Below are 11819 nucleotides of genomic sequence, written 5' to 3'. Positions count from 1 at the left end.
TATTAGGCGACGACTTCTCGTTTGTCTACTACGACAAGCTTTGCCAAGGTCCAGCGAGGGAAGGGTGAGGACGACGGTGCGCCTTCGGCTCACTCTAGTGATTGTAGTCTCCGCTAGGTGACTCAAATATCTATTTGTAATTTTATTACTTTTAGAGCTTATTGTACTAGTGTTGATAATTATTAATAGATCAGTGGAATTTTCGTTAAAAAATTAACCTACACTTTTGCAGGCTTATGCGTGTGTGCGTGTATGAACTTTGTGTTGCTGTAGACAGGTGTGCGCGCATTGGGCGTGTTAGTTTGTTCTAGAAGCTCTTGGTTTATCTAACTTGGCATTTGCATGCATATTTTTAGTACCGCCTTTCCTAGTCCATGTTATTATATGCATGTGTTGCGTTCTATCGTAACATTATGTACTCTTCCGTACGTACGTAGCTCGGGACCGACAGATCACTTATAGTGGTAATTAGTTTAGATTATCTGCTTTTTGACTAGCATATTCATACTTTGAAACTACTGTCGGGTGAGGTAAAACGTAACTTGTTCTTCAGTTCTTGGCTTACAAAGTTACGCCTGACTTTACCATTGCTGACTCCATGATGTTAAAATGACCCTACCAGCCACGTCCAAGTACTTATGATAAACAGACACAGGCGAGCAAAAAGCCAAAAGTATCGTCTTTTTTCCTATTCTTTCACGTTTGTGACATGTAAAGATACTGGGTGCTTCATTTGAAAAACACAAAAGCAATTTGATGACTCGCCGTATCCCTACTCTCCGCTAGCTAGCTGGCTATCACGCATCAATATGTGGCCTAGCTTATCATTCTATCCATTTTTTTTTCTGAATTTCTTAGGTAGATCTCAACTACAGCGCGCTTATCACGTTGAATTCCATGCGTGGAAGCTCTTGTCCTGTTGCCCCTAGCCTCCAATGACGCACACACTTCTATGCTCTGACTCGCCGAAACCATGTTCAATGCATGTAGACAGAGATCTATCGTCTTGTCATAGTTCTCAGGCTAGCCATAGTCACTAAGATTATCATATTGCAGATTACGCATCCTAGTCCCACCAAAAATACCGATGTGTGCAGGTAATTATGGATGAGAGAGGAGATTAGAGTATCATAGGTAGATCATCAGATCACAAGACACATCACGAGAAAAGTTAGTAGTATCAAATAAATCTTGTACACAAATTTGTATTGAGATTCTACAAATCAATTAATATAGCAAAACTATGATACTAGTCTATGATACTATGCATTATGGATCTAGTATCATAGAAAAATATCATATACATGATACTACTATATGATACTACCCACTATGGTCAGCCTCAACCTCTTCCTTCCACCGTTCACCGCTACCGTACCACCGCTGCTTCAGTTTCTTTGCGCACTCGGGTGGACCTCCTGTACGGACCCGACCTGTTACCAGTCACAGTCTCAGGCGGAAACTGATCCACGCATCCATTACCTATGTTGATTGCAATGGTTCAGATAACCTGATTGCAGCACAGCGGTTCTCTCGATCATGCAGTTCATGATAGCTGGCTTTCGTGCGATTTTGCACGCAAGTGAATTGGAGTTCAGAGTACACTTTCGCAAGTTGGTGAAATGCTCAAGCTCAGGCTTCTCTATTTGCGTGAAACAGATAAGATGCGCGCGCAAACCGGACAGCTAGCCACTCTGAACTTCAGGAAAGCTCTCGACCGTTTATTACACCTTTAATTTTTCTCTCGCCGGCAAATATTCGCCTTATCCCTGGCTGTGGATGCAACTTCAAATCCGTGTCTCTCATATCACAAATACAAGAAGTAAGGGAACATGCGAATAACGTTTGCGTCGAGAATATGTGCCAATATTCTTCCCAAGATCCCATCCAAGTGCGTGTGCATCGTCTACCTCTGGTCTTGCACCACTGACCGACTTATATTTTCGATCAAGGAGCATAGCTCCAGCCTCTGCATCCAAAGGATGCACACAGCTTTCTTCTTTATTAAATTATTCGCAATGCCTTACAAGAGGAATACAAAGATCAACTCGAAGCCACCTTCCTAGCGACAACTCGCTATACCTACGATGAAGGGGGGACCATGAACAAGGCCATACTCCCTGACGGTACACCAACACACATCATCCAAGAAGAAAAACCCTGAGGGTTCGCCATTGCCCACTACACAGAGTTCGCCACCGCCATCTATCTCGAACCCATCTCCAAGCGAGATCAACGCATTGACCATGCCAGGCCCGCCGTAGATGTCACCATAACACCAAACAGCTCCACCATCCTGCACGCGTCCAACAACCCTCGCCCGTCTTCAATACCCCGCAGCTCCACACCGCTGAGAAACATCGACGACAACGTGGTAGATGAACACCACTCCACCAAAAATCACCTCCATCTAGCCACTACTCCAAAAATGATGCCTCATGAGGTAACACGACGCAGGGTGCGCCGTCATCGTCCGATCCTGGCTGGATCTAGGGTTTTCCCCGGAGCAGCACAAGTGAGTACCCGCGGACTGCGACGCCGATGCCTTCAAGAAGGAAGCGACGCTTAACGCTGCCATCGCCCGCCAATCATGGCACGGTTTTCACCGACAGCCGCAAGTCCCCTACTCGGCGAGAGCGAATGGAGAGGCCAGCAAAGATGATGCCTTCGCAAGGGAACGACGCCAATAGCCGCCGCCATCATCCGCCAAGAACGAAGTCAAGGCTCGGTGTTCACCGGTGGCCCCTTCGCCGCTAACTCGTCGTCGACTAGATCTTCATCACCGGGGTAGAGGGATCTCGTGATCCGCCACCCCAGTAACCAGCCGACCTCCTCCGGCGAAGAAGAAGGCCGCCTCCACCTTCGAACCCGAGGCTGCTGCCCCGGGCGTCCTCGTACCGCGGGAGAATCCGAAGGTCACGCCCTCGCACCGGCGAGAAGCGGAGAAAGAGAGAATCATCATCATTTCGGTCGTTCAAGTGAAATCGCGGAGAAAGCGAGAAAAATTTTCCGCCTTCGCATGTGCGATTGATCGAGCTACCTCAGTTTTTCATAGGCGCAATATATATTTTCCATCTAAATGCAACTAACTTAATTTTATCTAGGTACTGATATATCCAGATCTATTTAACTTATGGATACACCTATGTGTAGAAAAAAATAAGCCACTTGTTTTAATTATGGAAGGTGTCCGGAAGTCGGACAAAAATATGCGCAGTGGATATGCCTTTGTAGGCACAAAATGGCTAGCCGGCGCCTTTTTCCAGCACTCATTAGTGTTGCTATAGTAATGGCATTTGCAACTGAATACATCACACACGATCGAGGTCCGTACAACTTTCTATCTTGTGTTCCCTCCTTTCACCAAGTTATGTGAGATTTGTACAACTTTCTATCTTGTGTTCCCTCCTTTCACCAAGTTATGTGAGATTTATCAAAATTTAGATGTACCCTACATCCCACGAAGGTTATATGATGCCTGGCTAAAGAGAGTGATAGATCCATCGTGTCGTGTGGAAACTAAAGCTAGGCTTTCCAAAGACAAACTTCATGGGAAGGGTGAAGTGCTATGGTGTAATGCTATGAATTCCGTACGCCATTCGTGTGTCCACTACAGAAATGACGCCGATACGCCGACGACCAAAAATTGGGATCGTCGGCGTATGGCCCGGCCAGGCTAGCCTGCCAGTCCAATCCTCGGTGTAGCGTTGCCGTCGGCGTAGAAAGATCTACGCTGAGGGCAGCCCTTGGCATATCTTTGGCCCTAGGCGTAGACAGGGCTACGCCAACGACCACCCTCGGCGTAGGCCATTTTTCAATTTTTTAAATTTTGTAAAAATCATAACTAATTCATATGATGTCAGAAAAATGCGTATAAGGTATTAAAATGTTCAGAAAAACATTCTCTATCCATTTATGTCAAAATCATGCATATTTGAATCATGTACAGTACCATGTTAACATAGTAACAATTCAAACACTTGCTTATATATCTTCGGGTTCCCGTTTTGGCCAGATGGCAATTTAAAGGAAGTCAGAAAATTCCACGGAGCCGCATGACGTCATTTTATGTGTCCTAATAACCACTCCAAAAGTCGAAATTAGGATACGGAAATTGTTTTGGAAAACCCTTCACAAACCGGGCTATCAAGTCCGGAGTTCTATGACTCTTAGGAGAAATGAGTAGGAAACGGGCCGTGACACCGCATAGTTTGTCGGAACGAGGCCACATTTGTCACGTATGGGGTCCCTAGGATGGGAAGCAAGGCCCCGGGATTGGATTTCCAATCCGACCCATGGACGATGGCTTTTTCATTTTTGGGTGCCAAAACGGGTTTTTTGTGAAGCAACTACATGGGGCGCATTTTAGTATTGCGCGAGACCTCCGTGTCGTGGTAGGACACCGCCTCCGCACCACATATCACATGTCATATGTGCACGCTAGGTACCTGGGAATCACTGCGGCTTCCTGCGGTGTTCAGCCGAATCCGCTAGAAACTGACCAGATTTGAACTAGGGGTACACTTTTCGTCGCTCAAAAAATTCCGGGAAAATGTTTTTAGGTCTAAAACACATCACTTTATGTGCTAATTTTTTCCCGTTTAGCGCGATGGTGAACGGGTGCACCAGCACGTCCAGTACGGCCATACCGCAACTCCGTGGGGGCCGGTTTGCCAAATGGTAATTTAAACAAAGTCAGAAAATCCGGCGGAGTCGCATGGCGTCATTTTATGTGTCCTAGTAACCACTCCAAAAACCAGAATTAGGATACATCAATTATTTTGGAAAACCCTTCACAAACAAAGCTATCATGTCCGGAGTTCTATGGCTTTTAGGCCAAATGAGTAGGAAACGGCCTGTGACACCGATTTGGCACGTGTGTGGTACCTGGGATGGGAAGCAAGGCCCGGGAGCGGATTTCGAATCCGACCCATGAGCGATGATTTTTTTCATTTCCGGGGTGTCAAGACAGGTTTTTTTGTGAAGCAACTACATGGGTTGCATTTTAGTATTGCGCGAGACCTCCGCGTAGTGGTAGGACACCGCCTCCGTACCACATATCACATGCCATATGTGCGTGCTAGGTATTTGGGAATCCCTGCGGCTTCCTGCGGTGTCCCGCCGAATCTACTAGAAACTGACCGTATTTGAACTAGGGGTATACTTTCCGTCGCTCAATAAATTCCCCGTAAAATGTTTTTAGGTCTATAACACATCACTTTATATGCTAATTTTTATCCGTTTAGCGTGTTGACGAACGGTGCACCAGTGCGTCCGGTATGGCCATTTCGCATCTCCCAAGAGGGCCATTTTGGCCAGATGGCAAACTGGACGTCATATTTGGATTCCTCTAATTTTTAGGTTCAAATGATGATATGGATGTTATATTTAGATTCCTCTCATTTTTCTGATCGATTTAGACATATTATTTGTGGAACTTCTATTTTCTGATTGAAAGATATTAATTATTCCATATTAAATTGGGAAAAGACCAAAAAATAAAATCATTTTATTGTTATTTTAATTCAATATTATTATTACTTATATATTTATTGTTGTTTACTTAAGTAATTGTTTGAAATTCAAAAATAAAGAGGTGTGACATCACTGTGCAAGGGTTAATAGGGTTGATATGCTATTATTATCAGCAAGGTGTCCAATTCTTTAATGGAAACTCATCCAAATGGAACCAAGAAGTTAAACGTGCTGATGCTGGAGTAGTGTGAGGATGAGTGACCGACTGAAAAGTTTAACCATAATTGTAATTTGACCTAAGATTAAGTGTACTTAGAGTTATAAGTGTCTTGGGTGGGTGAAAGATAAACAAGTAAAAAAATGGTGTAAAATAAATTAAAATTTGAAAAAACTTAAAACTATATGCCCAGGGTTTTGCCGTCGGCATAGCCAAAAATGATTTTTTCGATTTTTTTTGGATTTTTTTTTTGAAAATGGAAAATTGATTTTTTTAAATTTTTTTTTGGTATGCCGACGGTTTTGCCGTCGGCGTAGTGTCCTACGCCGAGGGCCGGGCTACGCCGATGGTAATAGTGACTCTGCCGAGGGAGGTAGTCGCCGAGGAGATATGCCGAGAGCGGCCCTCGGCGTAGCCTATGCCGACGGCCGAAACAGTCTACGCCGAGGGTTCCCGGCCCTCGACATATCGGCCCAATCCTGTAGTGCGTCCCTTTCTACCCGTTGTGCACGTACACCATGGTCTTGTGCTTTCTAGCTAACAGAGGTGCAAAGTATTTGGGGAGGGAAAGAAATGCGGGCGTACACTGTTGCAGAAAAAGGAACGGCTCCTGATCTTTTTTTTTGAACAAATAACGGCTCCTGATCAGTTTTGACGGCTGCACTTGTTAGGTCAGTCGGGCTTTCTAGCTGTGGTTTGTACATCGTGCAATGCACTTGGGAGGAAAACAAAAGAGATCTAGGAGAAATGTCGCGTAGGAACTAGATGCCACGATCATTAATCCCCAAGCTTTTCCTTCAGGATAGAGTCTCAGGTGAAAGCCATATGCATCACTTGAAACCCCAACTCTCAATCGTTGCAGTCCAAACAGACCTTTAACTTGCAGGTAGGCTCCACTTTCCGAAAAAACCTTGTAGGTAAAAGCTAAATTGAACCCCCAGCTCTCAATCTTTGAACGTCATTCTAAACTCTGTTATCTCAATCTATTTCAAACCTTGGGGCCGTTTCAGCCAGTATTCAATGACGTGGAAAGTAAGAGCCCGTGATGGTTGACTCGGAGGCTCACAAACCTTGACCTGAGAAGGCACGCGCTAGAATGACGATGCGCATGTGCCGGCTTCACCCCTCTCGATGGAGAATGAGAGCTCGTAGTCTCCCACTCTGCTGCCTTGGAAGCTTTACCGCACACGCGGGAGCGAGCATCAGTAGATGAGCGAGCAGATCGGGGGGTTGCGGCATCCGGCAGCACACTGGTGCCGTGGAAGATTGTGACCGTGCTCTCCACTTGTGTCTTCTATGGGCGATTCCTTAAGCTTGGGAGTTTTCTAATCGGCGAGGTGGAGCCAAAGATAGGGTGGTGAGACTTGGTGTGGTCTAATTAAGGTGCGGGGAGGACGTCGATGCCAGCGGCGGCACGCTCTAAATGCCACTCGTGTTCTCGATTTTTAGTTCATGGTAGGATATCATCTTCTAGGGAGAGCTAGTTCTTTAGCGAGGACGCAAAAGCATGGTGGTGGTGCTAGACTGCGAGATGGTTGACATGAGAGGGGAGAGAAGGGAGAGGAGTGGTGGCCGACATCCGGATGGGAGATGGGAGGACGAACGTGCTGAGGAGAGGCTGCATTCACTGAGGCCGTCCCCAATTCCAGGTGCTCGACTCGTCCTCCTGCTTCCGCTCATCGAACGAATCGATCCCGAAGGCTCCCAACCGTTGGCACGTGTGATTCTACCCCACCTCCAATCGGGAGTTGCAGACGACGAAGACGTCGCTGCTATGCATCTCCGGCCTACCTAACCTCGTCTTCATCCTCTGGGTGAGCGTCTAGTAGTGCAACCCTCTTCCGCCTCCTCTGCTATTGTCATGCCCGTCGGAACGCTCTGCCGCCATGTGAATTCGCCTCGCCTCCATTCCTCGCTTCTCCGCTTGACCGGAAGAAAGCTATGGGATGTTGTAAAAAATAGAAAATTAATGAATATGACATGTGGTCTCACGAGATTAGCCCATAATCCAGGTTGTAATCTTTGCTTTCCTACCGTGCCAAACATGTCTAGGGTTCAAAGTACACCATGATCAACAAGTTTGTAGTGGCAATTTCAAGAATTGAAAGTTGAGGGGTATAATTTAGAATTTAACTATAAGTTGAAGGTTAATTTGTTTTGTATTTTTTTCTTTTTTCACACACTGAGAATCGCCCTTCATCTTCGACCGCGCGATTGTTCTTTTACACAAAGAACCATCGAGCACTAGCGATGAGAATCGTGCCTTGTACGGATGATCTGCCTGTTGGAATTGGTGCCCAAGAGACAATAATAAAGGATATTTATTATCATCAATTCATGTTCATGATATTATTGGTTCACCATGCTTGTTTGTATTATCGGAAATATAATACTTGTGTGGAGGAACAAATGAAGTGTCCCTAATATGCCTCTATATATACTAGTTCGCTAAGTAAGTGTTGGTTATTGGTTTTCTTAACCATGGATATGATGTCACTTATTAGCGAGGTCATATTATTAAGGGGAATAATATGATGGACTTGACCTAACCAAAGCATAGCAATGATCGTGTTACATAGTTCCGATTGCGAAGGTTTTCCATTGTCATCTATATTATTCCTTTGACCATGAGATTATACAACTCCCGGGTATCGAAATAATGCATATCTTGTTGCAAGCGTCACTTCGTAATTGGGTGATTATAAAGCTATATCACATGTGTTGCATAAGATACTAGTTGGGTTGTATGTTATCAAGAGTGGAAATTTTCCATCCAAGTAACGGAAACATATTCTCTGAACCCTCTCGGTAATACGCACTCTACCATTTGCAAACACGTGACTAGGTCACAAGAGGGTATGGTATTATAACGAGAAAAGAGTACTTACAATTAACAAGATAAGAACAAGGTATGGATATACTGACTATCAAATCTCGGGTAGCTAAGATGTCGCATGACATGGGAACTATATCTGTATGACATAAGTGGTTCACTTGATGATATCATCGTTGAATATATGGGGGTTATTATGGATCTCCAGATCCGTCTATTAACTATTGGCTATGAATATAGTCTTGTCCACATATTCGTGAACCCGTAGGGTCAAGCCCTTAAGGTACAATGTCGTTGGGGTTAGAGAGATATTTAGTGAGATGTTTTCGGAGTCCAGAATGGTTTTGGGAATATCACGAATGGTTCCGTAATGGCGGCAAACCTATAGGAACATATATGGGAAATATCGGAATGGTTCCAGAAATTTCGGAAATTTCGGATGTAGCAGAAACTTTTGGAAGGGGGGGACCCACCGCCCTAGGGATGGGCTGGCCGCCTGGCTGGCCGAGTGGGAGGGAGGAACTCCTCCTCCCTCCACTCGGATTGGAGGTGGAGGAGGAGATCCCTCTCCTCTTCCCTTTCCAATTTCGTTGGCGACTTCCATATAGGGTCCAATTTGAGTTTGAAAAGATTTGACCGTGAAACCAATTAGGATTCGGAGATCCTATGGCCTCACAGATCACGAACCTTTATATACGGGAGCCCCGGGGAAGCCAAAACATACAAGTCCACGCAGCCCGGAGCTCCCCACCGCTTGCACCATCCATGCCACCACCGTCACCGCGCCGCTGTTGCCTGCCAACGCTACCGCGCCACGTTGCCGCCGGCCTCTACAGCCGCCGTTGTGTCTCGCAGACGGTGATCCCTGTCGGAACCCTAGGGTTTTCGGCAATCTCCATCAAGACCGTCCGGGCGGAGCCCTGCCGGTTTTTCACCAAGATCGTCACCACGCCGTCATGATGACGAACCGATCTCTCTACTTCGACTCCAACTCGCTGGAATGAGGAGGAGCCGACGCCATGAAGCCGTACGTGTGAAACACCTCGGAGATGCCGCACAAGCGACGTAATTGATCGAGATGGATCATCAAGACATGACAGATGGTGATCGTCTCTTCATCGACGCCAACAGTCAAAACTGCCGCATCGATTTGCTCTGGTTAGTCAATCAAGTTACCGCATTGTTATATGCATCTCCTAGATATGATCTTGGTCGTTTATTCATTTATGCGTAGGAATTTTTTTGTTTTCTATGCTACGAATTTCTACAGTGGTATCAGAGCCGATTCTATGCGTAGATACTTCGTACGATTAGAACACGATGGATATCGTGGGTGTTGGATCTTCTTGCTTGCTACTTTCTCGTTCAATTCTCGTTTTTGCGGCAGAATCGAAGCTGACTCAGACCGACTTTACACGTACGCTTACGCGAGACTGGTCTCAGAAGACACGTGGTCTTACACCACGTAAGTGATTTACGAGTGGCAGCCTCTTCTACTATAGTGAAAACGGAATTGCACTAGAAAGCTGGGTAGATTTTTTATAAAGTCTACACGGGGCTCACGCGTATGTGATGAAGTTAATGGTCGATGGCTTTATATTATTGTCATATCTTTCTGTCGAACAACCCAGAAATGTTAATAAGCAACAAGCGGATCCACGTTGTGGCTTTGCGTAAGTAGATGTTCGATCTAGTGACGTCGCCCCTAGAAGCCGCGTAAAACATGCTCAACTAAGTAGAGGAACATCTAACTTGGTTTTGGAGGGGCAACCGTGATGTGGTATAACAATAGTCATTGCATTGCATGTTTATGTTAATCATGTTTTGTCCTATTCTTATACCGAAGTACATCGTGTACGGGAGCCAAAGACCGTGGTGCCTACGACAGTGGAGGTCGTGCCGGCACGGCAATATGTAGATCATGACGTGAAGAAAAGGCTATACCATATCACATTTAGCTGCATGTGATGAGTTAACCCTTTTATGCATCTTGTAATGCTTAGATCAACGGTAGCATTATAAGGTGATCCCTCATGGCAATATCAAGATATTAGTGTTCCCCTAAATAGGCAACATTGCGACAGTTCTGCGTTTCTAAGCACTTTGTGTTAATCGGGTGTGGTGGATCCCTCCGTTCACATACAAAGGGTGCGAAACTATTTCTCACACATGTGGAGATAGTTTTTCACATGCAGAATATTTAGATTTACTTGACGAGCCTAGCATATATACATATGGACATGAAACACAAGGACCGAAAGGTCAAACTCGAATCACATGGCGTTGTGATTGACGATGATGCATTTACCATTGAAGCTACTTTGCCTCATGTGTCAATCGGTCGTGAAGTAGTGAATATTGTGTTCCTGGTATTATATGTCAACGACATATTAATAGTGGAAATGATGTGAAGTTACTAAGTGATGTGAAGTCATATTTGAATACAAGATTCTCTATTAAGTATTTAGGCGAAGCGTCATACATATTGGGCATCAAGATCACAAGAGATAGATCTAGACGCACAATAACGCTTAGCAGAGTACATACGTTGATAAGATCTTGAAGAAATTCAAGATGGATCAATCTAAGAAGGGATACCTACTGATGCTACATAATAAGGCATTAAGTGCATCTCAATGTCCTGTAACGGCAGAGGATAGAGAAAAAATGTTGAACATCTCCTATGCTATCTCCTATGCTTCAACCATAGGATCTATCATGTATGCCATATTATATGACGATGTTCAACATTTTTTCTCTATCCTCTTCCACGAGCATATCAAGCGTCGCATTCAGATTCTACGTGAATATGTCAAGGAAGGAGACATAATTATTTGCAAAGTACACACGGATCAAAACATAGCGGATCCGTTGACTAAACCTCTTCCACGAGCAAAACATGATAAACACCTAGAGGCTATGGGTGTTAGATTCTTATCAAATGTAAACTAGAATTATTGACTCTAGTGCAAGTGGGAGACCGTTGAAATTGGTGCCCAAGAGGAAACAATAAAGGATATTTATCGTCATCAATTCATGTTCATGATATTATTTTTTCACCATGCTTGTTTGTATTATTCGGAAACATAATACTTGTGCGGAGAAAGAAATGAAGTGTCCCTAGTATGCCTCTACACTAGTTCTTTAAGTAAGTGTTGGTTATTTGTTTCCTTAAACATGGACATGGTGTCACTTATTAGCAGGTCATATTATTAAGGAGAATAATATGATGGACTTGACCTAACCAAAGCATATCAATTGATCGTGCTGCATAGTTTCGATTGTAAAGCTTTT

Source organism: Lolium rigidum, chromosome 7, assembly GCF_022539505.1.
Source record: "Lolium rigidum isolate FL_2022 chromosome 7, APGP_CSIRO_Lrig_0.1, whole genome shotgun sequence".
Taxonomy (NCBI): domain Eukaryota; kingdom Viridiplantae; phylum Streptophyta; class Magnoliopsida; order Poales; family Poaceae; genus Lolium; species Lolium rigidum.
This window is presented reverse-complemented; position numbering follows the sequence as displayed.